This window comes from Garra rufa, chromosome 17, assembly GCF_049309525.1.
Source record: "Garra rufa chromosome 17, GarRuf1.0, whole genome shotgun sequence".
In the NCBI taxonomy this organism is placed as follows: Eukaryota; Metazoa; Chordata; class Actinopteri; order Cypriniformes; family Cyprinidae; genus Garra; species Garra rufa.
In genome coordinates, this window is record NC_133377.1 from 12722693 (window position 1) to 12748787 (window position 26095).

At 39.7% G+C, this 26095-nt stretch overlaps 1 protein-coding gene across 1 annotated transcript in view; it reads right to left on the reverse strand.

Moving 5' to 3' along the window:
• Window positions 1-15746, reverse strand: part of kcng2 (potassium voltage-gated channel, subfamily G, member 2) — a 54132-nt gene extending 38386 nt beyond the window's left edge. The window contains exon 1 of the mRNA XM_073822234.1: window positions 14939-15746. The gene's annotated coding sequence lies outside the window, so the exon portion shown is untranslated. The remainder of the gene's footprint in view (window positions 1-14938) is intronic.
• Window positions 15747-26095: the final 10349 nt, after the last annotated feature.

Sequence of the window (26095 nt, forward strand, 5' to 3'; positions counted from 1 at the left end):
TTTGGGGGGTAACTGAGAGGTCAAAAACAGAAAGAATGTCTGAAAGAGTGTTCACTTCTTTATGCCAGCTAGCGCTCAAGGGAAGTGCTCAAACTGCAGTGGCCTTTGAGGATCAGTCTGATCAGACAGTTATGTCTCCACGCTCTTCTGAATTTAGAGCAAGTCTTTCTGTCTCCAGACAGTCTGGCTTTTTATTATGTATTCAGCTTATTAATAGAATATTTTGTATTTATATTCAAAAGTTTGGGATGAGTACATTTTACTGGAATAAAAGTAAGGATGCACTGATCAAAATTGATAGTAAAGACATTTATATTAATACAAAACAGTTATATTTCAAATAAATGCTGTTCTTATGAACTTTGCATTTATCAAACAATCCTAAAAATTCCTAGTTTCCACAAAACTATTAATCAGCAATTGTTAGAATGACTTCTGAAGGATCATGTGACACTGAAGACTGTAGTAATGATGCTGAAAATTCAGCTTTACATCACAATTATAAATCACGTTATGTTATTATATATCAAAATATTAGGTAACACTTTAGTTTAGAGACCAGTTTTTACTATTAACTAGCTGCTCATTAGCATGCATGCAGGAGTTTAGTACTAATGACCATCTGAGGCTTCTTTCAAAAGCATTAAAAATCTTTCAGACCCCTTAACTTTTTAACACACAAAGTAAAAAAAAAAAAGAAAAAAGAAAGAAAATATTATTTTATTATTGGAAAATGCTACAATAATATACTTTTAATCAGTTAATGGTAAGTTCCTCTGTAATAAAAAAAATGTAATAAATTGAACAAGGACATTTCATGTAATTTTATGGTAAAATAATGTTATATTTACTGTTTTCACAAATAAGTAAGTAAGTCATCTTATAATTTACAGTGTTGTAAATCCGGCTGACAGGACTCTGTGAACGGCAGCGCGAACAAACATGGCGGTGCCCATCTCACAATCCAGAGCATTTATATAGGGTTTTAAATGACGAAACACACTAATTCACACATATTTGTGAATCTGAATATCAGATAGTTCACGACATGGTAAGCAAGTGTGTGAATATTTTGAATAAAAAAGAAAAAAAAAGAAATAAAAACAATCTGTCATACAGTGTTTTGTCTGCGTTGTGTCATGTGACAAGCCAGAGCCATTGAGAAACAAAGTTGCGACACTCCCATAGGCTTCCATAGGAACTGAGGAATGCGGAAGCGGCCAATAGTTCCAGCATTGAAGCCCATTCATTTCAGTGCTTCTTAAAGGGATAGTTCACCCAAAAATTTAAATTTGATGCTTATCTGCTTACCCCCAGGGCATCCAAGATGTAGGTGACTTTGTTTCCTCAGCAGAACACAAACCAAGATTTTTAACGAAAACCAGTGCAGTCTGCCAGCCAAATAATAGAGGTGGATGGGCACCAGACCTTTAAAAGTAAACAAAAACATGCACAGACAAATCCAAATTACACTCTGCTGCTCGTGACGATACATTGATGTCCTAAGACACGAAACGATCGTTTTTTGTGAGAAACTGAACAGTATTTATATCATTTTTTACCTTTGATACACAGCCACGTCCATCTGTCCTGAGCACGAGTTTAGCATCCGGCTTGTTACATGTGAACGCACTCTAGCGTAGAATACGCAAACACAGACTGATCGACTCCATGCCACGCTGCATTACTGCAGCAATTCAGGCAAAAGGAGTCCCAACTAAGTATTGAGTGCTGTACATGCTCATACTTTTCATGTTCATACTTTTCAGTTGGCCAAGATTTCTAAAAATCCTTTCTTTGTATTGGTCTTAAGTAGGGTTGCATCGATCCGATACTCTGGATCGGTATCCACGCCGATCCAAGCTTTTTGAATGGATCGGATATCGGTGATGCGTGAGTCAGTGACCGATCCAAATTCAATACCGTTACCAGAGTTTGATTGAATAAATAGCAAGAAATAATAGTCTACTGTAAAAACTATATTAATTCATACAAGAACAAAATTATTTTAAAACATTGCCTTAAAAATAAAATACATTTAAAATACATTTAAAATACATTTAAAATACGTCGCGCTGCTTACAAAACCACATGTGACGTGAGTGTGAGAGGCGAGTTCAGAGGGAACTTTCACATGCAAAGTCTACCTCAGCGCGGTAAACATGTCCCTGATTTGGAAATATTTGACTCTAGATACAGCCGCTAGTAGCAGAGGTGGAAGTAGTGTTTCGAATTACAACACCACAAATTTAATCAAGCGTCTTCAGAAGCATCATGCAAAAGAATACAAGGACTTTGCGATTGTTTAATACAGCAGTTAAATAAATAAGAATTTATTATTAAATGACTTGCATTGTCTGACTATAAGACTATTGCCTGATTTTCCTCTATTTCGTCGTCAAAAGTGGTCTGAAACAAGTCACAACTGAGCCGCTGCGCATCTCCATTCAAACACAGCGGTGTTTCGTTTATGAATGAACGTGTGTTTTTAAACGAATCTAGTGAAATGATTCAATTTCCCATTCAAACAGAGAGTCACTTGCTTTATTCCTGAACGAACCATCCGTTCAAACGAATCAAATGAATGAAATGATTCAGTAATTAAATCAGTGTCTTGCCGCCATCTGCTGGCAGATCTGTTCAGTTATTTATATCTGTAATATTTCTGTTGTCAAAATGTTATTTTTAAAACATTAATCTTAATATGAATTTATGAATTTGATTACAATCATGCATGTCTCTCTTTTTTCCCCCTTTTTTATCCAACAATGTGCAAGCATATTTGGTATTTCTTGCTTTACCTAAAACAAATAAATCTTAATGACAAAGTGAATTGTATACATTCTTTAGTTTTGAAGGTAAAATACCCCCACTGATATTTATCAAAAAGTTTTCAGAGGTAAATCAATAATTATTACAATTTTAACAATATTTCAAATGTGATTTATGAGATATTGTCACCAACGCGGTCTCTGTGGCTCCCTCTGACCGCCGCCAGCGGGAACCCTCCCCGGAATATTAAACTACATTTCCCATGACCCCGTACCTGAGACTCACGCCTGTGTTTCCGGTTCACCGGTTCACTTCCTTTTGGCGGCCATTTATAGACTCGCTTCGCGGGGTGTTCCTCGCGAAGTTTTGCTAGTCTCACTACAATCCTAAGCGTTATTCCATTGCATTGATTCTTGTTGCCGACTGGACTGTTTATTCTCCCTGTGATTGCTTGCTTGTTTCCCTCGACCCCCCGCCTGGATTTGACTACGCTATTGGATTATCTGCATTGCTCTGTTTACTGGTGATAGACCTTGCTTGTTTGACTACGCTAATAAAGTTGTTTGCACATGGATCCTCTGCCTCCGACTCAGTCCATGGAGGGCTTACAGAAAACTTCGCCGCCTTTGGATCCAGCAACAACTTCGGCTCTCGATGGCGCTACAGCCGAGGCGGCCACGAGGCAACAGCTCACCACTGAGTTATCAGCTCAAGCCACGGCTCTCCGTAACCAGCAGCAACAACTGGATCGCCTAACGGAGGTCACCAGCCAGCTGGTAAGAGCTCTTCAAGGGCTTCAATTGACGGCGCCGCCCGCCACACCTCCTCATGTTCAACCACCGCCTGTTGTACCACCTGTCTCAGCCAGCCCGCGACTGGCATTTCCTGAGAAGTTTGATGGCAACCCGTCTAAATGCAAGGGCTTCCTTCTACAATGCTCGTTGTTTACCAGCCAACAACCGCATCTGTATCCCACTGATGAAGGAAGGATCGCATTTGTTTGTTCACTACTCTCAGGAAGGGCCTTGGACTGGGCCACGGCGGTATGGCGGTTGGATCGACCTACCTTTCCCTCTTTCACCAACTTTTTGCAGAGGTTTAAGGAAGTGTTTCAGCCCAGTCAGGAGAGTGGCGATGCTGGAGAACAGATCATGGTGCTTCGTCAGGGAAAGAGAACCGCGGCGGATTATGCTTTGACTTTCCGCACTCTTGCAGCTCAGAGCGGATGGGATGAAGGACCGCTTAAACTCCACTACCGTCGAGGTCTTCAGTCTGATCTTCAAGTGGAACTAGCCTGTCGGGATGAGAATATCAACTTGGAACAGTACATTGAACTCTCCATCCGGGTGGACAACATCATGAGAGCACGTAAGCCAGCCCGTTCATCCACCTCCACACCTCTTACGACGCACCCCACTGAGGCCGCCCCCGAACCCATGCAACTTGGGGCCACCAAACTGACTTTGGAGGAAAGGGAGAGACGATTCAGGGGGAATCTTTGTCTATACTGTGGACTGTCTGGACACATTCGGGCTAACTGTCCCACTCGTCCACCACACCAATTCACCTCGGTGAGTAACTCAGCTACCTCTACCAGTTGCTGTCACATTCCCGTTAGACTGAGTTATTTGAACTGTGTCCTTGAAACTACTGCTTTGATTGACTCTGGTGCAGCTGGTAACTTCATAGACTCTGAATTTGTTACCGCCAATCACCTACCCACTCTTTCTTGTGCTTCACATGTATCAGTGGCCGCCGTCGACGGGCGACCATTAGGATCTGGAAAGATACTGCACACCACCAAGGACATCACTCTATCCATTGAACCAGGACACCAGGAGACTATCCGCTTCTTCCTCATTGCATCACCTCAGTCACCCGTCATTCTCGGATATCCCTGGCTGAACCAACACGGGCCTACCGTCGCCTGGGCCGAACGCACCATCACAAGCTGGTCACCTCACTGCCAGCGTCGCTGTCTCCAAGTCCCAACCCAGCCAGCTACCAACCAGGATAATCAACCAAGACTCTCATCCATCCCATCCGAATATCAGGACCTGCTGAAGGCCTTCAGTCACATCCAGGCTACCCAGTTACCTCCCCATCGCCCAGGAGACTGTGCTGTCGACCTCATTCCTGGAGCTTCTCCTCCTCGGGGTCGAGTCTTCCCCCTGTCACAAGCTGAGTCTCAGGCCATGAACATCTACATCCAGGAGGAGTTGGCCAAAGGCTTCATTGTACCATCCACGTCACCAGCTTCAGCAGGCTTCTTCTTCGTCAAAAAGAAGGATGGGGGCTTGCGTCCCTGTATCGATTATCGTGGACTCAATGAGGTGACCATTAAATTCCGCTACCCACTCCCACTTGTCCCATCCGCTCTAGAACAACTACGCTCTGCTAAGGTTTTCACAAAACTGGACTTACGTTCGGCCTACAACCTCATCAGAATCAGAGCGGGTGACGAGTGGAAGACGGCCTTCTCCACGACATCGGGGCACTATGAATACCGGGTTATGCCCTTCGGCCTGGCCAACAGTCCCTCGTGTTTCCAAGCCTTCATCAACGAGGTTTTCAGGGATATGTTAAACCGGTGGGTCATCGTCTACATTGACGATATACTCATTTATTCAGATTCCCTCACTCAACATGTTCAACACGTTCGGGCAGTACTGCAACGGCTCATCTCACATCAGCTGTACGCCAAGGAGGAGAAATGTGAATTCCACGTGAGCAAGATCTCCTTCCTTGGGTACATCATCAGCTCGGAGGGAGTTGCTATGGATGAGAGGAAGGTGAGCGCAGTACTTGAATGGCCACGCCCCAACACTTTGAAGGAACTCCAACGTTTCCTCGGATTTGCAAACTTCTACCGCCGATTCATTCGGCTCTTCAGCACCGTGGCAGGTCCCCTCACTGCCATGGTAAAGAAAGGGACCACACGTCTCTCCTGGTCCAGCTCTGCTCTACAGGCTTTTGAAGATCTCCGTCAGAGATTCACCACGGCTCCTATTCTTCACCACCCAGATCCTGACAAGCCCTTCATAGTAGAGGTGGATGCCTCTAGCTCGGGGGTCGGAGCAGTGCTATCCCAACGGCAGGGAGAACCACCCAAAATGTTCCCCTGCGCCTACTACTCACACAAACTCACACCCCCCGAGAGGAACTACGACGTGGGTAACCGTGAACTGTTAGCCATCAAACTAGCTTTGGAGGAGTGGCGCCACTGGCTGGAGGGCGCTAAACATCCATTCACAGTGCTCACGGACCACAAGAACCTAGAATACCTACGTACAGCCAAGGTTCTAAATCATCGTCAGGCTCGATGGGCCTTATTCTTCACCCGCTTCCAATTCCAAGTTTCATATCGCCCAGGCACCCAGAACACAAAGGCAGATGCTCTATCACGAATTCACGAACAATTTCAACATCATACTACCACTGAACCCATTCTACCCACCATGGTTATGGTGGCACCAGTATCATGGGACATCATGACTGAGATCTCGGAAGCCCAGTCCCAGGACCCTGCACCCCCTGACTGCCCAGCCAACCTTACGTACGTTCCTCTCACCCTTCGATCTCGTGTCCTCGCCCAGGTCCACTCCACTCCCAGCTCAGGTCACCCAGGCATCGAGGGTACTCTAAACCTTCTCAACAATAAGTTTTGGTGGTCAACCATACGTCAGGACACCATTCAATTCATCCAGAAATGTACCACTTGCAATATCACCAAGGTACCACGCCGCTTGCCAGCTGGTTTGCTTCAACCTCTGCCCGTTCCCCAACGTCCATGGTCTCACATAGCCATGGACTTCATCACAGACTTACCTCCCTCCAAGGGCTTCACAACCATTCTGACCATCATCGACCGCTTCTCCAAGGGATGTCGCTTTATTCCCCTTCAGAAACTCCCTTCGGCCATGGAAACTGCTGACCTCCTCTGCAACTGGGTATTCAGGATCTACGGTCTTCCAGAGGACATAGTCACCGATCGTGGTCCCCAATTCACCTCACGTCTCTGGGCCAGCTTCTGTCGTCTCCTCAACATCAACGTGAGTCTCACCTCAGGCTACCACCCAGAATCCAACGGGCAGGCCGAACGTTTGAATCAGGAACTGATTCGCTTCCTCCGCTCATACTGTCACAACCATCAGGAGAACTGGAGCAACTATCTATTCTGGGCCGAATATGCCCAGAACTCCCTCCGCAAACCTACCACCAACCTCACCCCCTTCCAATGCACCCTAGGACACCAACCTCCCTTGTTCCCCTGGACCGGAGAACCCTCTGATCTCCCAGCAATCAATTCCTGGTTTCAGCAGAGCGAGGAGACATGGAATCAGGCTCACGTACATCTTCAGGGGGCTGTTCGTCGTACACAGATCCAGGCCAATAGGAGACGTCGTCCAAACCCGCCGTATGAGCCAGGCCAGTGGGTCTGGCTTTCCACCCGGGACATACGACTCCGTCTACCTAGCAAGAAACTCAGTCCCAGGTACGTGGGTCCATTCAAAATCATTAGACAAATCACACCAGTTTCATTTCGTCTAGACTTACCTGCTCAATATCGTATCTCACCCACCTTTCATGTCTCTCTGTTAAAGCCCGCTGGCGCTCCGGAAGGAGTGGAGAACCTAGACGAGACCGCAAACCAGGGACCCCCTCCCATCATCGAGGGCGAGGAGGTGTATCGGGTTAACACCATCTTGGACTCCCGACGCCGGAGGGGTCAACTCCAATATCTGGTCGACTGGGAAGGCTATGGTCCCGAGGAGAGATCCTGGGTCTCCGCAGGAGATATCCTGGATCCATCACTTACCACCGACTTCCACAACAGCCACCCAGATCGACCAGCACCCCGCAGAAGAGGTAGACCCCGGCGTCGGCCGCCTCCTCGCTCCAGGAGTAGCTCGCAGGGAGGGGGCTCTGTCACCAACGCGGTCTCTGTGGCTCCCTCTGACCGCCGCCAGCGGGAACCCTCCCCGGAATATTAAACTACATTTCCCATGACCCCGTACCTGAGACTCACGCCTGTGTTTCCGGTTCACCGGTTCACTTCCTTTTGGCGGCCATTTATAGACTCGCTTCGCGGGGTGTTCCTCGCGAAGTTTTGCTAGTCTCACTACAATCCTAAGCGTTATTCCATTGCATTGATTCTTGTTGCCGACTGGACTGTTTATTCTCCCTGTGATTGCTTGCTTGTTTCCCTCGACCCCCCGCCTGGATTTGACTACGCTATTGGATTATCTGCATTGCTCTGTTTACTGGTGATAGACCTTGCTTGTTTGACTACGCTAATAAAGTTGTTTGCACATGGATCCTCTGCCTCCGACTCAGTCCATGGAGGGCTTACAGATATCTTGTATTTTAAACATTTTTTCTTTGTAAAAGTTATAAAGTTGATAGTACTGATTTCAAACTTAAAGATTCATTAGTTTGAATATACATTGAACCAATCATAACATCTTAGTTGATAATTCAGTATTTTTGGTATGTGACAGTAATGTTTTGGTAGTGACTACACCACATTACATAATTTTAACTCACAAACTAAAACACTACTAAAACATACTAAAATATAAAACATTTGCATGACTGTACCAAAACTTGTTTATTTTCTCTAAATAAAAGATTATGTGTTCCCTTTTGTCACTGATGACACTTATCGGCCGTGACTGTTTCAGTAGTTACAATTTTAGATATTTATTATCTAGCTCAAAGATGCTAATCAGCACATGGTTAGCTAGCACAGAACAGTGGTACACATATAAAATGTAACTGTTATGGAATAACTATCAAAGTGTGCTTAATTGCAGAAAAAAAGGTAGTGACATTCATTAAAGTTTTCATACTTTTCAACACATTTACCTCAAAATGATTTACCTATCTACTCACTATATAGCTATGAGAGGAAGGAACACATGAATATCTCACTCCTGATCATAAATGTAGAGGTGTAGTTAAAATCAGTCTCAGCCAACAGACTAAAACATACACTGTTTCGGTAGTGACATGAAAATGCAGGACACATTTTACATAAAATTTCATAATCTACAAAGAATTTTTTTTTTTTTTTAATGTCACTTTTTAAAAAAAAAATCAACAATAGATAAAATGCAAAAAATATTTCAATATCATTTTCATAAGTTGAAATTTAGGGTTTAGGGTTTGGGACAGCCACCTCCCAATTGCAAGCACCCACTAACTGTTGATTTTATATATATTAAGCTTACTGACATTTAAACAGTATACAGATGTATTCTCATTAGGGCTGCTCGATTTAGGCAAAAATCATAATCACAATTATTTTGGTCAATATTATAATCATGATTATTTAATACGATTATGACTGGGTCCAAAACTTTATATTAGTGATTAAATTAAAGATAGCAATCCAATAAAAAATTATCTTTGATTTGATTAACATTAAACACAGAGACGGCAGAAGGAATATTATTTGTGTCCGCTTTAAGAGCTGCACGGATCCAATATACTGCTACACACGTATTGTCATTCTCAACTGTTTACGTTAATTTGAGACATAACTGACGAAGGTTTACACGAATAATCACCAAACGCCACATTTGCAGTTCAGGTACACATCTTAAGCTAAACGTTCACTTTACTTGTCCGTATTCTGTCCCGTCTATGAACACATACCTGTTACACATACAGCGCAAATTCTCTTTCATGCTTTTGAAAACACAAAACCAAATAAACATTAATAAATCAAGCACGTCCCATTTTATGCAAGTCATGTTACATGATTTTACTGATTTGCATGTGGGCTTTTATAGAGGAACGAAGGCACACAAACAGGGCGAAATCAGGAGCAATAATCGTTTTTTATTTTTTCGTTGTATTTTCATAATCATTTGAAATCGAAACTGAATTTCGATTAATTGCACAGCCATGTATAATGAAAACCTGCATGCATACCGTAAAGACACAAAAGTGAAGTGAAAACATTTAAATGAATTTCCCTAAAGGCGAAGATTGTAAAAGACAGTGTGGGCAGATCTGTCTGCTAGCTCTTCCTTGCTTTTTCTTTCCCACAACTATCTGATCAATTAATTACGCTCATAATCACTAAGAATCAGGTCTATTCTTTTACTCCTGTGGGTCTGTATTGAGATCTATAGATGCGATTGCAAAAGACCCTGGAGACTGTCATCACTATTAGCAATCAGCACAGATCAGTTCCAAGATTGACTTCATAACAGTATACAGGAGGCTGGAGGTCTCCGTACATACATATTAAAGCACAAGCCACACAAACTCTCCAGCACAGAGAGACAGACAGGTCCCGTGGAGCGGCGAGAGATGAAAAGGTAGACGTTGGGCTGTCGTACAGGAGCCCGTATGAGTGATGGTGCTGATGATGAGCGCGGCGGTGCTGTGCGTCTCCCGGGGAAGATGAAATTCAATAGTGCTGATGGGGAGATTTCTGCAATGGCACTTTGAGTTAGAGACTTATAAAGGCACTCATGAATCAATATGAGCTATTTGTGCTTGCTCTTAATAGATGCCGACGCTATTCACGCCACTGCGCTGCAAAACGGATGGGAAGACAAGTGCATTGTTTTTCTGTCACTCAGTTTTTTGTTTTATGTCTACAGTGATGAGTTGCCCTCAAAAAAAGTTTTAACACAACAAAAGCACACACAAAACTCAAAAAAAAAAAAAAAAAAAAAAAATATATATATATATATATATATATATAGGTCATTGTACAGAATTGGTCCAAACTGCTGTGCATTTAGCATTTAGGGGCAAACACTGCAGGCAAAAACTGTTTTTCATGCACCTGTCAAATTTGAGATTTTGAGCTTTTTGGTTTTTCATAGTGTTTTTTCAGACTAGTGGAAAGAAAACATCCAAAAGACACTGTTAAGTGTTTCTTTTATAGCACTTTATCTGTTTGTGTCAATAGATTTCGATTACAATCCATATTTTTTTAAAGGCCGTTTTCTCAAAATGAGGTTTTTCCTCCTACACTGAGCCATAAATCTCCACTTCAGTAGCACTTGCACACACAAAACTTTACTTTTTCATTCTTGTCTATATCCTGAAGGTTTTAACAGAGGGATTTGTTTTATATATAATTTGCTTGATTTTATACATTTTATTCCCCCAAAAAACTAAAAAAATCTATCGTTTTTTGCCTGTTCTAAGTATTTTCTAAATTATGGACTGACCAAATGAGAACATTCTAGAAAACTTGTAATACAAAAAAATGTTTGCAATTAACAAAGTAATCAATCAACTGAGTAAGTAAGGTGATAACTATTCTGTAGGTTTTTTTTACCATATTCACCTGCAGTGTCTCGCCTTAAAGGAGTAGTTCACTTTCAGAACAAAAATGTACAGATAATGTACTCACCCCCTTGTCATCCAATATGTTCATGTCTTTCTTTCTTCAGTTGTAAGGAAATTATGTTTTTTGAGGAAAACATTTCAGGATTTCTCTCTATATAATGAATTTCTCTTCCAAAATGCAGCTTCAAAGGGCTCTAAATGATCACAGCCGAAAAAAATATTATCTAGCAAAAAAAAATACAAAATTATGTAGCCTACTTTTTAACCTAAAATGCTTGTCTTGTCTAGCTAGGCAAGACGAGCGCTTGAGATTAAAAAGTATATAAGTTGTAAATGTTTTACAGAAAATAACCAATCGTTTTGCTGGATAAGAGCCTTTTTCCTCGGCTGGGATCATTTAGAGCCCTTTGAAGCTGCATTTAAACTGCATTTTGGAAGTTCGGGTGCACCATAGAAGTCCATTATATGGAGAGAAATCCTGAAACGTCTTCCTCCAAAAACACCATTTCTTTACGACTGAAGAAAGAAAGACATGAACATCTTGGATGACAAGGGGGTGAGTACATTATCTGTACATTTTTGTTCTGAAAGTGAACTACTCCTTTAATATATTTAAAAATCATTATTTAGTGGGTACTTTCAATTGGGAGTTGACTGTCCCGAACCCTAACCCCTAAATTTTTTTGTGTGTATTTTTTTCCCTTTGTTGTTTTTAAAAGTATCTTTTTGATTCTTTTAAAAAGTGAAGTTCAAAAACATATTTATTTTATATTTTCTTTGTAAATTATGAAACTTTACGTTAAAAAAATGTGTCCTGCATTTTCATGCCACTACCGAAACAGTGTATGTTTTAGTCCATTGGCTGGGACTGATTTTAACTACAGCCCTACATTTATGATCATAAAATAATCATGTGTCCCTCTCTCTTATAGCTACATGGTGAGTAGATAGGCCCCATCATTTTGAGTTAAATGTGTTTAAAAGTATGAAAAATCTGCGTGGAACTTTAAGGAACGTCACTACTGAACACCTTTTTTCTGCAATTAAGCACATTTTTGGGAGTTTTTCCATAACATTTAGTTGTAATATGTGTACAACTGTTCAGAACTGTGCTAGTGCACCATGTACTGAGTAGCATATTTGAGCTAGCTTCAAAAGTATATAAAATTTTCACTACCGAAACATTTGGTGACATTATTTTGTTGTTGTTGTTGTTGTTGTCACAAAACAGAAACGTATTGTTTCGGTAGTGAAAAAAGGGAATACATAATCCTTATATTTGGGGGAAATAAACACAATTTTAGTACAGTTATGCATTTTTTTGTATTTTTTTGTAGTGTTTTAGTCTGTGGTTTAAAATTCTGTAATGTGATGTGGTCACTACCAAAGCATTACTGTCACTACTAAAAAAGTGCTGTCACTACCAAAACATGGGATGTTTTGTCAAAAATAGTATACTGAATTATCAACTAAAATGTTATGATAGTTTTATATTCAAACTAATAAATACTTAAGTTTGAAATCAGTATGATCAACTTTTTGACTTTTACAAAGAAAAATTAGATTCAAAATACAACAAATGTCATAAATTACACTTGAAATATTGTTAAAAAATTTAACTGTTATAGATTTACCTCTGAAAAAAAATTATAAAATAGCACAAAAATATATTTACAATGTAGATGTAAGTTAAATCTTAATTAAAATTAAATTATATATTACTGTGCTTCGGTACTGACAAATTTGGGAAGAGCACAAATATTCCAAAACTTTCTGAAAATACAATATGAGAATTAACTGCACAATTACTAGAAATGTGTACCTTGGATTTTATACAATTTGCATACATACACATTTTTTTTTAAATTTTGGAAAATTTTTCTGATGTTGGACCAATTCTGTAGAATAGCCCATATATAAATGTTGATGTAGAAATAAAATGTAATATACTTAAATTTATTATTGTTACACATAAGTGTCAATTAAATTACTATTTAAAATGTATATGCATATGCTTTTATCCAAATCGTTTCACATTGCATTCACTGGCATTGGAATCGAACCCATTGCCAAGGTGTTGCAAGCAACAGAGCCAGAATATGTAATATGCATAATTCAGAGAAGAAACTTGCACATCACTCTCAGATTAAAATGTCAATTTAGACACTACAAATTGATTAATTTAAAATAAATCTCTGCTGGGTAAGTGTGACAGGTTTGAGGTCTGTTTCGTTTCTAATTAAGGGGTAATTTCTCTCGGCAGCCGTAATACAGACAAAACTGTCAGTTCCTCAGGATTATTTATGAATGGATTTGATAAATGCAGTTGGACAGAAAAACCAAGGGAGTGTCGAGAAGTTTATCTTTTGTGTTATTATTTTTTAACACATTAACACACAGCAGGTGGGATTCACATACAGTGGTAAATCTATAGAAATCTCATTTGAACATGTTATGTCAGTCACAGATCAACAGTCAGAAGTAAACAAGTACCATTCAGTAAGCTCTAATAGGCTTTGAATTTTTTTTTTTTTTAAACATCAAACATAGCATTAGTTTGAAGTTTTGGATCGTTAAGAGAGACTGTTGCACCAAATGTGACCCTGGTCCACAAAACCAGTCATAAGGGGCAATTTTTGTAATTAATAAGACAATATTTGAAAATCTGCGGATGCAAAAAAATCTAAATATTGAGAAAATCACCTTTAAAGTTGTCCAAATGAAGTTCTTAGCAATGCATATTACTAATCAAAAATTAAGTTTTAATATATTTACAGTAGGAAATTTACAAAATATCTTCATGGAACATGATCTTTACATAATATCCTACTGATTTTTGGCATAAAAGAAAAATCGATTATTTTGACCCATACAAAGTATTTTTGGCTATTGCTACAAATATACCCATGCCACGTAAGACACTTAAGGTTTTGTGGTTCAGGGTTACAAATGTGCTTTCTCATCCTAATGACAAACATGCCATTTAAACAGACCCAGATGTCATCTAATGTTCAAGGGACTGGTACTATCCAATCCACTAAAATAAACATGTTAATTGGCTATTATGTCACTTTAATAGGTTGCAATAGGAGGTCAGTGGTCTTTTCACATATCTCAGCAGATTTTCATATCACCTTACTCTCTTCTGTATCAAACACACATTTGCTTTTGACTTTTTGACCTTTTCTACACTTTGATCAATTAATTAACCAACACATAAGGTTTTGTTTTTGTACTAATCTACATATATTAACTTTTAACAGTAATTTATAATGTAGCAAACATGAATATATATGAAAATATTTACAATTATGTCCATCCTAACTACCTGAGTGTACATAAAAATATCTGGTAGGGATTATATAACACAATGATACTAAAATATTATAAAGTGGCCGTACAACTCATGCTTTAAAAACGATCAGGTCGTAACTATTTTGTTTTCTCATGGCTAACACGATATGAATTCATTATGGTGTATTCAGTATGGTGGTAAAACCAAGCCATGTTTTTAGGTTTTAAATTAAAATTCATATTTAATTATGTAACTTCACAGTTTTCTATCTCGATTAACAATTTGATTTGCCAGAAATCACACTTATCTATAATTCCAGCTACGGAGAAACAGAAGAATGTATCAATAATAAAACGCAGTAGTTATGAAACAAACGCTTTGTATTAAAATCCAGCGCGTTTTGGAACTCAGTTCGGATTCGCACCCATTGCCTGCTGCGGTTACTATTGCGATTTTTTCCACACAGAAACAAAGCTAAAAGAGCTGCGGATATAACCAGACTCATTCAAAACAAGCCCAAACTCAAAAAATTACAATGAACACTCGACTTACCCGTTTCAAGAGCGCTGGTTTTACGCTTCCCTGTTCATTTTCAGCTTGGGCACATGTGAGTTGTGCTGTGATGCGGTCGCACAGTTACTTTTTTAATCCCTTTCTCCGCATTGCCGGGTGATTTTATTCCAGCATCAGACTGACTCCAGCTCACAGCTCCTCCACAACTGCTGAAGTTCCTCAGTCATCGTGTCAGATCCGGATCTGTTGATGGGTGTTACTGCTGCTCTCCCGCGCACACTCGAGTCCCCGTCTCACCCCGAGCCCGTTTGCTTAGTAATAACAGCGCATTACCATGCAGAAATACATTAAAACACCTCTCTCTCTCGGATTTCACGGCTTTGCTAATTAAATTATGCTCATTATGTGTAACCATGCTGCTGAACAGCCTATATTTGAGAGAATGAATACATGTGGACGAGCTCTTTAGAGCGAGTTTCAAAACATTAAATATGTTTATTTTGTAAACTTTTTTGTCGCTAGTTTTACAAACGTCGAGTTTCCCCTGGTGAAAAAAACTGCATATGCTGGTTAGGTATGTTTTGATGCTGGTTTATGCTGGTCATGTTCAAACGCTCACCGATGCTCCAGAACGAACCAGCTAAGGACAATAGTTGTGACACTTGATTCTTAACACTGTGTTGTTACCTCAATGATCCACAGCTATGTTTTTTTGTTTAGTGATAGTTGTTCATGAGTCCCTTGTTTGTCCTGAACAGTTAAACTGACCGCTGTTCTTCAGAAAAATCCTTTAGGTCCCACAAATTCTTTGGTTTTACACCTTTTTTGTGTATTTGTACCCTTTCCAACCATGACTCTATGATTTTGAGATCCATCTTTTCACACTTAGGCATGGGCGTCGGAACCATTGTACTTGGGTGGGACAGGACCCACCCACTTTTGAAGACCAATGATATTGGATAATAAAAATAAAAAAGTATAATCCACTGGCTGGTGCCACGCAAAATAATTAAAGCTTATCTCTTGAACTTCCATTTACCTTTTTATTATAAAAATGTAAGTATTACATTAGGACAATGTGCTATTGTTTTATCTTGCCTAAATGTCAAAACTGTTGGCCTACAATAATAACTACATCTTGAATATATCTTTAGTAAAATCCTAATACTGATTTTTTTTTTTTTTTGCATTATCAAGGGTCATGTTTTGTCCTTTGGAAAATTAACCATGGTTTAATTAGGCCTATGGTAAAAGTATAGTAGTAACCGTGTTTTTTTGTTTTTTTGTTTTTTGTTTTTTTGGCATTTTGATTACAATTTGTATAACCAGAGTTTTACTACAAAAACCATTTACTACAAATACAAGTGTAGCAAAACCTTTGTTAATTTGTGGTTACCATAGTTTAACTATAGTAATGTTAACTGTAGCAATGTTTTTGGGTTTTTAGTGAAAACATGGTTCATTTTTGTAAGGGTTGTATTGTTGTTAGCCTTAGCTCCCTCTAAACGTGTTATAAAACAATGTGAATATTTGTCTGCTAAGTTCCTACTCTTTACAAGTTATGCCATTTTGTTAATTTTTCAGCAAACGGACTGCTATTGATAATATTTGCAATCAGTTTAACTAAGTAAACAAAACTACCCACCCTCATTTATTTTGCTTCAGACGCCCATGCACTTAGGACAACTGAGGGACTCATATGCAACTATTAGAGAAGGTTCGAATGCTCACTGATGCTCCAATGCATTAAGCTGGGGGGTGAAAACTTTTTGAATTTGAAGATCAGAGTAGGACCAGCATAAACCAGCAAAAGGACCAGCATAAACCAGCTAAGGACCAGCATAAACCAGCAAAAGGACCAGCATAAACCAGCTAAGGACCAGCATAAACCAGCAAAAGGACCAGCATAAACCAGCAAAAGGACCAGCATAAACCAGCAAAAGGACCAGCATAAACCAGCTAAGGACCAGCATAAACCAGCAAAGGACCAGCATAAACCAGCAAAAGGACCAGCATAAACCAGCTAAGGACCAGCATAAACCAGCTAAGGACCAGCATAAACCAGCAAAAGGACCAGCATAAACCAGCAAAAGGACCAGCATAAACCAGCAAAAGGACCAGCATAAACCAGCAAAAGGACCAGCATAAACCAGCTAAGGACCAGCATAAACCAGCAAAGGACCAGCATAAACCAGCAAAAGGACCAGCATAAACCAGCAAAAGGACCAGCATAAACCAGCAAAAGGACCGGCATAAACCAGCTAAGGACCGGCATAAACCAGCTAAAGACCAGCATAAACCAGCAAAAGGACCAGCATAAACCAGCAAAAGGACCAGCATAAACCAGCAAAAGGACCGGCATAAACCAGCTAAGGACCGGCATAAACCAGCTAAGGACCAGCATAAACCAGCAAAAGGACCAGCATAAACCAGCAAAAGGACCAGCATAAACCAGCAAAGGACCAGCATAAACCAGCAAAAGGACCAGCATAAACCAGCAAAAGGACCAGCATAAACCAGCAAAAGGACCGGCATAAACCAGCTAAGGACCGGCATAAACCAGCTAAGGACCAGCATAAACCAGCAAAAGGACCAGCATAAACCAGCTAAGGACCAGCATAAACCAGCTAAGGACCAGCATAAACCAGCTAAGGAACGGCATAAACCAGCAAAGGACCAGCATAAACCAGCTAAGGAAAGGACCAGCTGCGACCAGCATAAACCAGCTAAGGAACAGCATAAACCAGCTAAGGAACAGCATAAACCAGCAAAAGGACCAGCATAAACCATCAAAGGACCAGCATAAACCAGCAAAGGACCAGCATAAACCAGCTAAGGAACAGCATAAACCAGCAAAGGACCAGCATAAACCAGCAAAGGACCAGCATAAACCAGCTAAGGAACAGCATAAACCAGCAAAGGACCAGCATAAACCAGCAAAGGACCAGCATAAACCAGTTAAGGACCAGCATAAACCAGTTAAGGAACAGCATAAACCAGCAAAGGACCAGCAAAAACCAGCAAAGGACCAGCATAAACCAGCAAAAGGACCAGCATAAACCAGCAAAGGACCAGCATAAACCAGCAAAGGACCAGCATAAACCAGCAAAGGACCAGCATAAACCAGCTAAGGAACAGCATAAACCAGCAAAGGACCAGCATAAACCAGCAAAGGACCAGCATAAACCAGTTAAGGACCAGCATAAACCAGTTAAGGAACAGCATAAACCAGCAAAGGACCAGCATAAACCAGCAAAGGACCAGCATAAACCAGCAAAAGGACCAGCATAAACCAGCAAAGGACCAGCATAAACCAGCTAAGGAAAGGACCAGCTGCGACCAGCATAAACCAGCTAAGGAACAGCATAAACCAGCAAAAGGACCAGCATAAACCAGTAAAAGGACCAGCATAAACCAGCAAAGGACCAGCATAAACCAGCTAAGGAAAGGACCAGCTGCGACCAGCATAAACCAGCTAAGGAACAGCATAAACCAGCTAAGGAACGGCATAAACCAGCTAAGGACCGGCATAAACCAGCTAAGGAACAGCATAAACCAGCTAAGGAACGGCATAAACCAGCTAAGGACCGGCATAAACCAGCAAAAGGACCAGCATAAACCAGCTAAGGACCAGCATAAACCAGCTAAGGACCAGCATAAACCAGCAAAGGACCAGCATAAACCAGCAAAGGACCAGCATAAACCAGTTAAGGACCAGCATAAACCAGTTAAGGAACAGCATAAACCAGCAAAGGACCAGCATTAACCAGCTAAGGAACAGCATAAACCAGCAAAGGACCAGCATAAACCAGTTAAGGAACAGCATAAACCAGCAAAGGACCAGCATAAACCAGCAAAGGACCAGCATAAACCAGTTAAGGACCAGCATAAACCAGTTAAGGAACAGCATAAACCAGCAAAGGACCAGCATAAACCAGCAAAGGACCAGCATAAACCAGCAAAAGGACCAGCATAAACCAGCAAAGGACCAGCATAAACCAGCTAAGGAAAGGACCAGCTGCGACCAGCATAAACCAGCTAAGGAACAGCATAAACCAGCAAAAGGACCAGCATAAACCAGCAAAAGGACCAGCATAAACCAGCAAAGGACCAGCATAAACCAGCTAAGGAAAGGACCAGCTGCGACCAGCATAAACCAGCTAAGGAACAGCATAAACCAGCTAAGGAACGGCATAAACCAGCTAAGGAACAGCATAAACCAGCTAAGGAACGGCATAAACCAGCTAAGGACCGGCATAAACCAGCTAAGGAACAGCATAAACCAGCTAAGGAACAGCATAAACCAGCTAAGGAACAGCATAAACCAGCTAAGGAACAGCATAAACCAGCTAAGGAACAGCATAAACCAGCTAAGGAACGGCATAAACCAGCTAAGGACCAGTATAAACCAGCTAAGGAACAGCATAAACCAGCTAAGGAACGGCATAAACCAGCTAAGGACCGGCATAAACCAGCTAAGGAACAGCATAAACCAGCTAAGGAACAGCATAAACCAGCTAAGGAACAGCATAAACCAGCTAAGGAACAGCATAAACCAGCTAAGGAACAGCATAAACCAGCTAAGGAACGGCATAAACCAGCTAAGGACCGGCATAAACCAGCTAAGGACCAGCATAAACCAGCAAAGGACCAGCATAAACCAGCTAAGGACCAGCATAAACCAGCTAAGGAACAGCATAAACCAGTTAAGGACCGGCATAAACCAGCTAAGGAACAGCATAAACCAGCTAAGGACCGGCATAAACCAGCTAAGGAACAGCATAAACCAGCAAAAGGACCAGCATAAACCAGCAAAGGACCAGCATAAACCAGCTAAGGACCAGCATAAACCAGCTAAGGAACAGCATAAACCAGCTAAGGAACGGCATAAACCAGCTAAGGACCGGCATAAACCAGCAAAGGACCAGCATAAACCAGCAAAGGGCCAGCATAAACCAGCTAAGGACCAGCATAAACCAGCTAAGGACCGGCATAAACCAGCTAAGGACCGGCATAAACCAGCTAAGGACCGGCATAAACCAGCTAAGGAACAGCATAAACCAGCTAAGGAACAGCATAAACCAGCTAAGGAACAGCATAAACCAGCTAAGGAACAGCATAAACCAGCTAAGGAACAGCATAAACCAGCTAAGGAACGGCATAAACCAGCTAAGGACCGGCATAAACCAGCTAAGGACCAGCATAAACCAGCAAAGGACCAGCATAAACCAGCTAAGGACCAGCATAAACCAGCTAAGGAACAGCATAAACCAGTTAAGGACCGGCATAAACCAGCTAAGGAACAGCATAAACCAGCTAAGGACCGGCATAAACCAGCTAAGGAACAGCATAAACCAGCAAAAGGACCAGCATAAACCAGCAAAGGACCAGCATAAACCAGCTAAGGACCAGCATAAACCAGCTAAGGAACAGCATAAACCAGCTAAGGAACGGCATAAACCAGCTAAGGACCGGCATAAACCAGCAAAGGACCAGCATAAACCAGCAAAGGGCCAGCATAAACCAGCTAAGGACCAGCATAAACCAGCTAAGGACCGGCATAAACCAGCTAAGGACCGGCATAAACCAGTTAAGGACCAGCTTAAACCAGCATCAAAACCTACCTAATCAGCATATGCTGTTTTTTTCAACAGGGTCATTAGTGTAAATATAGCATGCATTTGGGCATCCATAATTCAACAATAAAACAGCTATACTTAATTATTTTATATTTTATAATAACAACATTTAAAAATAAAAATATTCGTAGCAATAATACAATTTCATACTTATAAGCTAGTAATAAAATATGAAATACTTTGAAATATTGTTTGTAAATACTGTAAACACTTGATTGAGCAGTTTAGCTAGACTGGAACATGTTTTTTAAAATATATGTGAAAAATTAAATGAATTAGTTGCATATATTATAAAACATGGATATAATAACATACAAAATCCAAGTTTCTCTGATATATTTGTGTGAGTCAGATCTGACACAGTCTGGCCACTGAGGGGAGACAGAGAAGTCCACTCTTTTATCACAGTGAGTGTCAATAGCATGTACAGTTGAGGTCAGGAATCTGCAAAATGATTCATTATTTTACTAAAATAATAGGGCTCATACTGTACAAAATGCATGTTATTGTTTATTTAGTACTGACCTGAATAAGATATTTCACATAAAAGATTTTTACATATAGTCCACAAATTCAATAGTTGTGACACTTGATTCTTAACACTGTGTTGTTACCTCAATGATCCACAGCTGTGTTTTTTTGTTTAGTGATAGTTGTTTATGAGTCCCTTGTTTGTCCTGAACAGTTAAACTGACCGCTGTTCTTCAGAAAAATCCTTTAGTTCCCACAAATTCTTTGGTTTTACACCTTTTTTGTGTATTTGTACCCTTTCCAACCATGACTGTATGATTTTGAGATCCATCTTTTCACACTTAGGACAACTGAGGGACTCATATGCAACTATTACAGAAGGTTCAAACACTCACTGATGCTCCAGAAGGAAAAACAATGCATTAAGCTGGGGGGTGGAAACTTTTTGAATTTGAAGATCAGAGTAAATTTAACTTATTTTGTCTACTGGTAAAACATGTAACTGCCTTCTATAGCCTCTGAAGAGCAGTACTAAATAAAAAACAAAAAAACATGATATTTAGGCAAAATAAGAAAAATTTACACATCTCTATTCTGTTCAAAAGTTTTCACCCCCGGCTCTTAATACATAATGTGTCCTTCTTGAAGCATCAGTGAGTGTTTGAACCTTCTGTAATAGTTGAATATGAGTCCCGCAGTTGTCCTCAGTGTGAAAAGATGGATCTTAAAATTATACAGTCATTGTTGGAAAGGGTTAAAATACACAAAAATGCTAGAAAAAAAAAACAAAACAAAGAATTTGTGGGACCTGAAGGATTTTTCTAAAGAACAGCAGTTTTACTGATGTGGACAAAACTATCACTATCACTAAACAAAAAAACACAGCTGTGGATCATTCAGGTAACAAAACAGTATTGAGAAACAAGTGTATGTAAACATTTGAAAAGGGTCATTTTTATAAATTCAACTATTATTGTCTCTTGTGGACTATATGTAAACACCTTTTATGTGAAATGTCTTACTCAGGTCAGTACTAAATAAACAATAACATGAATTTTGTATGATCCCTCTTATCTTGGTAAAATAATTAACATTTTGGAGATTCTGAAAGGGGGGTGTAAACTTTTGACCTCAACTGTAATGTCCATTCAGTTCAAGCCTATAGGTGAGACTTCCGGCCACACCAGGGAAATAGTGAGAAGAATAACAAGGTGCAGTAAATGATAAAACAGGTTGCACCGTTTATAACACATTAAAATAATATGGTAAAACATGCCAATTTGTAATATCAAGCAGCAAAACAAGCTGTTTTGCACAGCTAAAAATAGCTAGATGGAGATGAGACTGAAAGCCAGACCTATAAAATTAACAAATGGCCACACCCAATTTTACGAAGAAAAAAAAGTCTATCTAAAAATCACCTGAGAATGTCTGTCAGTTTGTATTCGAAGTGCAGTTGAACAGCACTCTTGATGACAGACACTTAGGCATGGTTAATACATATTTGGCCTCTGCAATGCATTGAAGAAATGAAATAATGATTCCCATGATCTGCTCTGAATGGACTGCTTGTTTCTTGTTTGCAATCATGTTGCTTTGCTCTGAGAGAAATCAAAATTAACTATGTATCAAGAGAGCTTTGTAATTAAAGGCTGAAAGCTGATGTGTGGAGAAACTTCTGCATGTCAGATGCTCAGCATCACACTGCTCATTATTGTTTTCTGCATGCCAAACAAACACTGAACGTTATGTAAATCATCAGAGTTTAATGAGAGCGAACTGGTTGTGTGTTTGACTTGTGAGGAAGAATGTTCTCTGTGTTTTCTTGAGAGGATGTTATGTGACTATACAAATTTTTGATGAGGTTTGGATGGCCTATAAAAATTTCATCGTTTTGTATGCAAGTTTAAAGTCTTAAAAGTGACTCAGCAGTAACTCTATTAATACTTTTTTTGTACAGAAATAAAGTCTGTTGTTTGTTCAGACTATCTAACCATTTTATGAGTAAACAGTGACAAACTAGCATAATTTAAAGGAATAATTCACCGCAAAATTAAAATTTGCTCAACCTCAGGTCATCCAAGATGAAGTTTGTTTCTTCATCAGGTTTGGAGAAAAGTATCACAAAGTACATCACTTGCTCACCACACTGTAAAAAACAACCTATAGAATCTACTCAATAAAATGGGGTAAACTGATGTAACAATTTGCACAGTTTGTTTGGGTAGATTTTATCCTATATATCTGAGTAAAGAATACCTGAATTGATCAGCTAAGACAAACTAAAAAAAGTAGGTAAAGTCTACACAGCAAAAAGCCCAGTATTAAATGAACTCTCCCAATAGTTTGAGTCCATACTCAAGAGTATTAAAATGAACACTCAAGCAGTGTTAGAGTTATTGAGGTAATTAAGTGATTCATTGAGTGGTGATTGACCATTATTAAAGACCTGATGTTAAAAAGCAGAATCACCAAAAGGAGAAAATCTAATTTTGTAAGTCACCATTATAGAGGTCAGTGTTAGCATTAGTTTAGCTCTTTATCATTAACTTCTTAACATTAGGTTTTGTTTGGGTGTTATAATTGAGTTGCAACGGTCAGACAAACCAGAAGAAATTAGATTATGTGGTGTTGAACATGCTTTGACAAAGTCACAATGTAGTGACCTGAATTACTGAGGTTATATTTTATTTATTAATCACGCTGGATTAAGGAGAGAGGTGTTTTTGAAACTTATTTTGACAAAAATATACACATTTTTTAGATATAGACACACAGACATCACCAATCAGCATGAGAATCACAACAATGGTGACCATCAAAAACGTATGTTGTAGCCAATCAAAACTCATTCGTGTCTCCCATCATGCATTGCGGCATGAATAAATTATGAGCTGATGATTTCCGTGATGTTTAGAGTTGATCTGTTTCTGAATATGCTGTTTGTCACCATTGTTGAGATTCATATGCTGATTCCTGATGTCTGTGTGTGCCTAAAAAGAGCAACTTTTTAAAATTTTTGGATCAGAGGAGCTTGTAAAAAGGCCAATAAAAAAAAAAAACTTTATTATTTTTTGCTGCTGTGAAACCCCAATGCAGTTATAATAAATAAAGGATATAGAACTGAAATACTACACTCTAAACGATTTCAGTGGCTCAAATTAAGCTTATTTTAAATCAGAATTATCACCACTGCATGACTTTTGCTCTTTAGCTTGTCTGGCTGGTTTAGTTAAACAGCTAAACAAAACTTGATGCTAAAAAGCTATAGGTCAAGAGCCCAACTAATGCTAACACTGACCACTATAATGGTGACATAAAAATTTTGGTGTCTTCAATCATTTTCAATCATCACTCAATGAATCACTTAATTACCTGATTAGCTTTGACACTGCTTCAGTGTTGATTTTAACACTCTGAGTATGGACTCAAATAAACTCCCGGGAGAGTTCATTTAATACTGCGCTTTTTGCTGTGTAGACTTTACCTACTTTTTTTTTCTTTTCTTTTTTTCTTAGCTGATAAATTCAGGTATTCTTTACTCAGATATATAGGACAGAATCTACCCAAACAAACTGTGTAAATTGTTTCCTCAGTTTACCCCATTTTATTGAGTAGATTCTTAAATTCAGGTATTCTTTACTCAGATATATAGGATAGAATCTACCCAAACAAACTGAGTGCAAATTGTTACATCAGTTTACCCCATTTTATTGAGTAGATTCTATAGGTTGTTTTTTACAGTGCAATGGATCCCCTGCAGTGAATGGGTGCCGTCAGAATGAGAGTCCAAACAGCTGATAAAAACATCACAAGAATCCACAAGTAATCCAAACCACTCCAGTCCATCAGTTAATGTCTTGTGAAGTAAATTAATTCATCATTAAGATCTTTTTGACTTTAAACCACTGCTTCCAGGCTAAAATATATGTCCATAATCTTACTTTCTCCAATGAAAAAGTCAGAAATATGCACAGATCAAACACAGTTTACTCCAAGAGGATTTTCTAGACAAGTAAAAATTACTTTCTTGTTTTCAGAAAAATCAAGTCAAAATTAATTGAGTTTTTGCTTAGAACAAGCAAAATAATGCCAATGGGGTTAGCAAAAAAAAAAAAAAAAAAAAAAAATTATTTAAAACAAAAAACAAGAGTATTTTTCTTACTGCATTGGCAGATTATTTTGCTTGTTTTTTTCTGAAAACTGGAAAATAATTTTTTTATGATATTTTGGCTGGAAACAAAACAAAAAATCTAAGAAAGAAAGCATTTTTTACTTGTGGAATATTGTGTTTTTATCAGCTGTTTGGACTCTTATTCTGACGGCACCCATTCACTGCAGAGGATCCACTGGTGAGCAAATGATGAAATGCTAAATTTCTCCAAATCTGATGAAGAAACCAACTCATCTGGGATGGTCTGAAGGTGAGTGCATTTCCAGCAAATGTTTATTTTAGGCAAACTACTCCTTTAATCCACACTGACAGCATTTATGGTGTTTGCAACAGAAAACGATTGAAATGGATTAAGTAGAAGCTGTCTTGTAAGCCTTGCAGTAACACATGTACAGTAGAGGCCCAGCTGAAGTGTTGTTTGGAAGCTGTACTGCACTTGCCCACACAAACACAAGTGACGCAAATGCAGTATTTTCTCCCGAGTGTTGCTCCTGAAGTCCCGGCGGCGGTGGTTCCAGCTGACAGTGTCATAATGAGGAGCGATGCTGTGGGTAGGAGGGCTTCACTCATGTCAGATACACAAGCTAATGACACACGGAGAAAGCAAGTGCTATGTCCAAACATATATCCTCAATCAAGAGACTACTGGAGGCATACCGCGCTGGCGTATAGCTGTCTAAAGATCCTTGCAGAGACGATAATGGTGTACGGTCATGCCTGTGAAACAGATAAACACAGTGTGCCACATGTGATGTTTAGACAGCCGTGTATTCCAATAAATGTGATTATGCACATGATTACACACAGTAACGCTTCTGCAGAGAGAACGTTTTGATCATCAACTTCGCCACTAGCTGCTGAATGGCGTTCGTGTGTAAGCTTCGTGTCTCTGCGTCTGTTACCTGTAAGCAC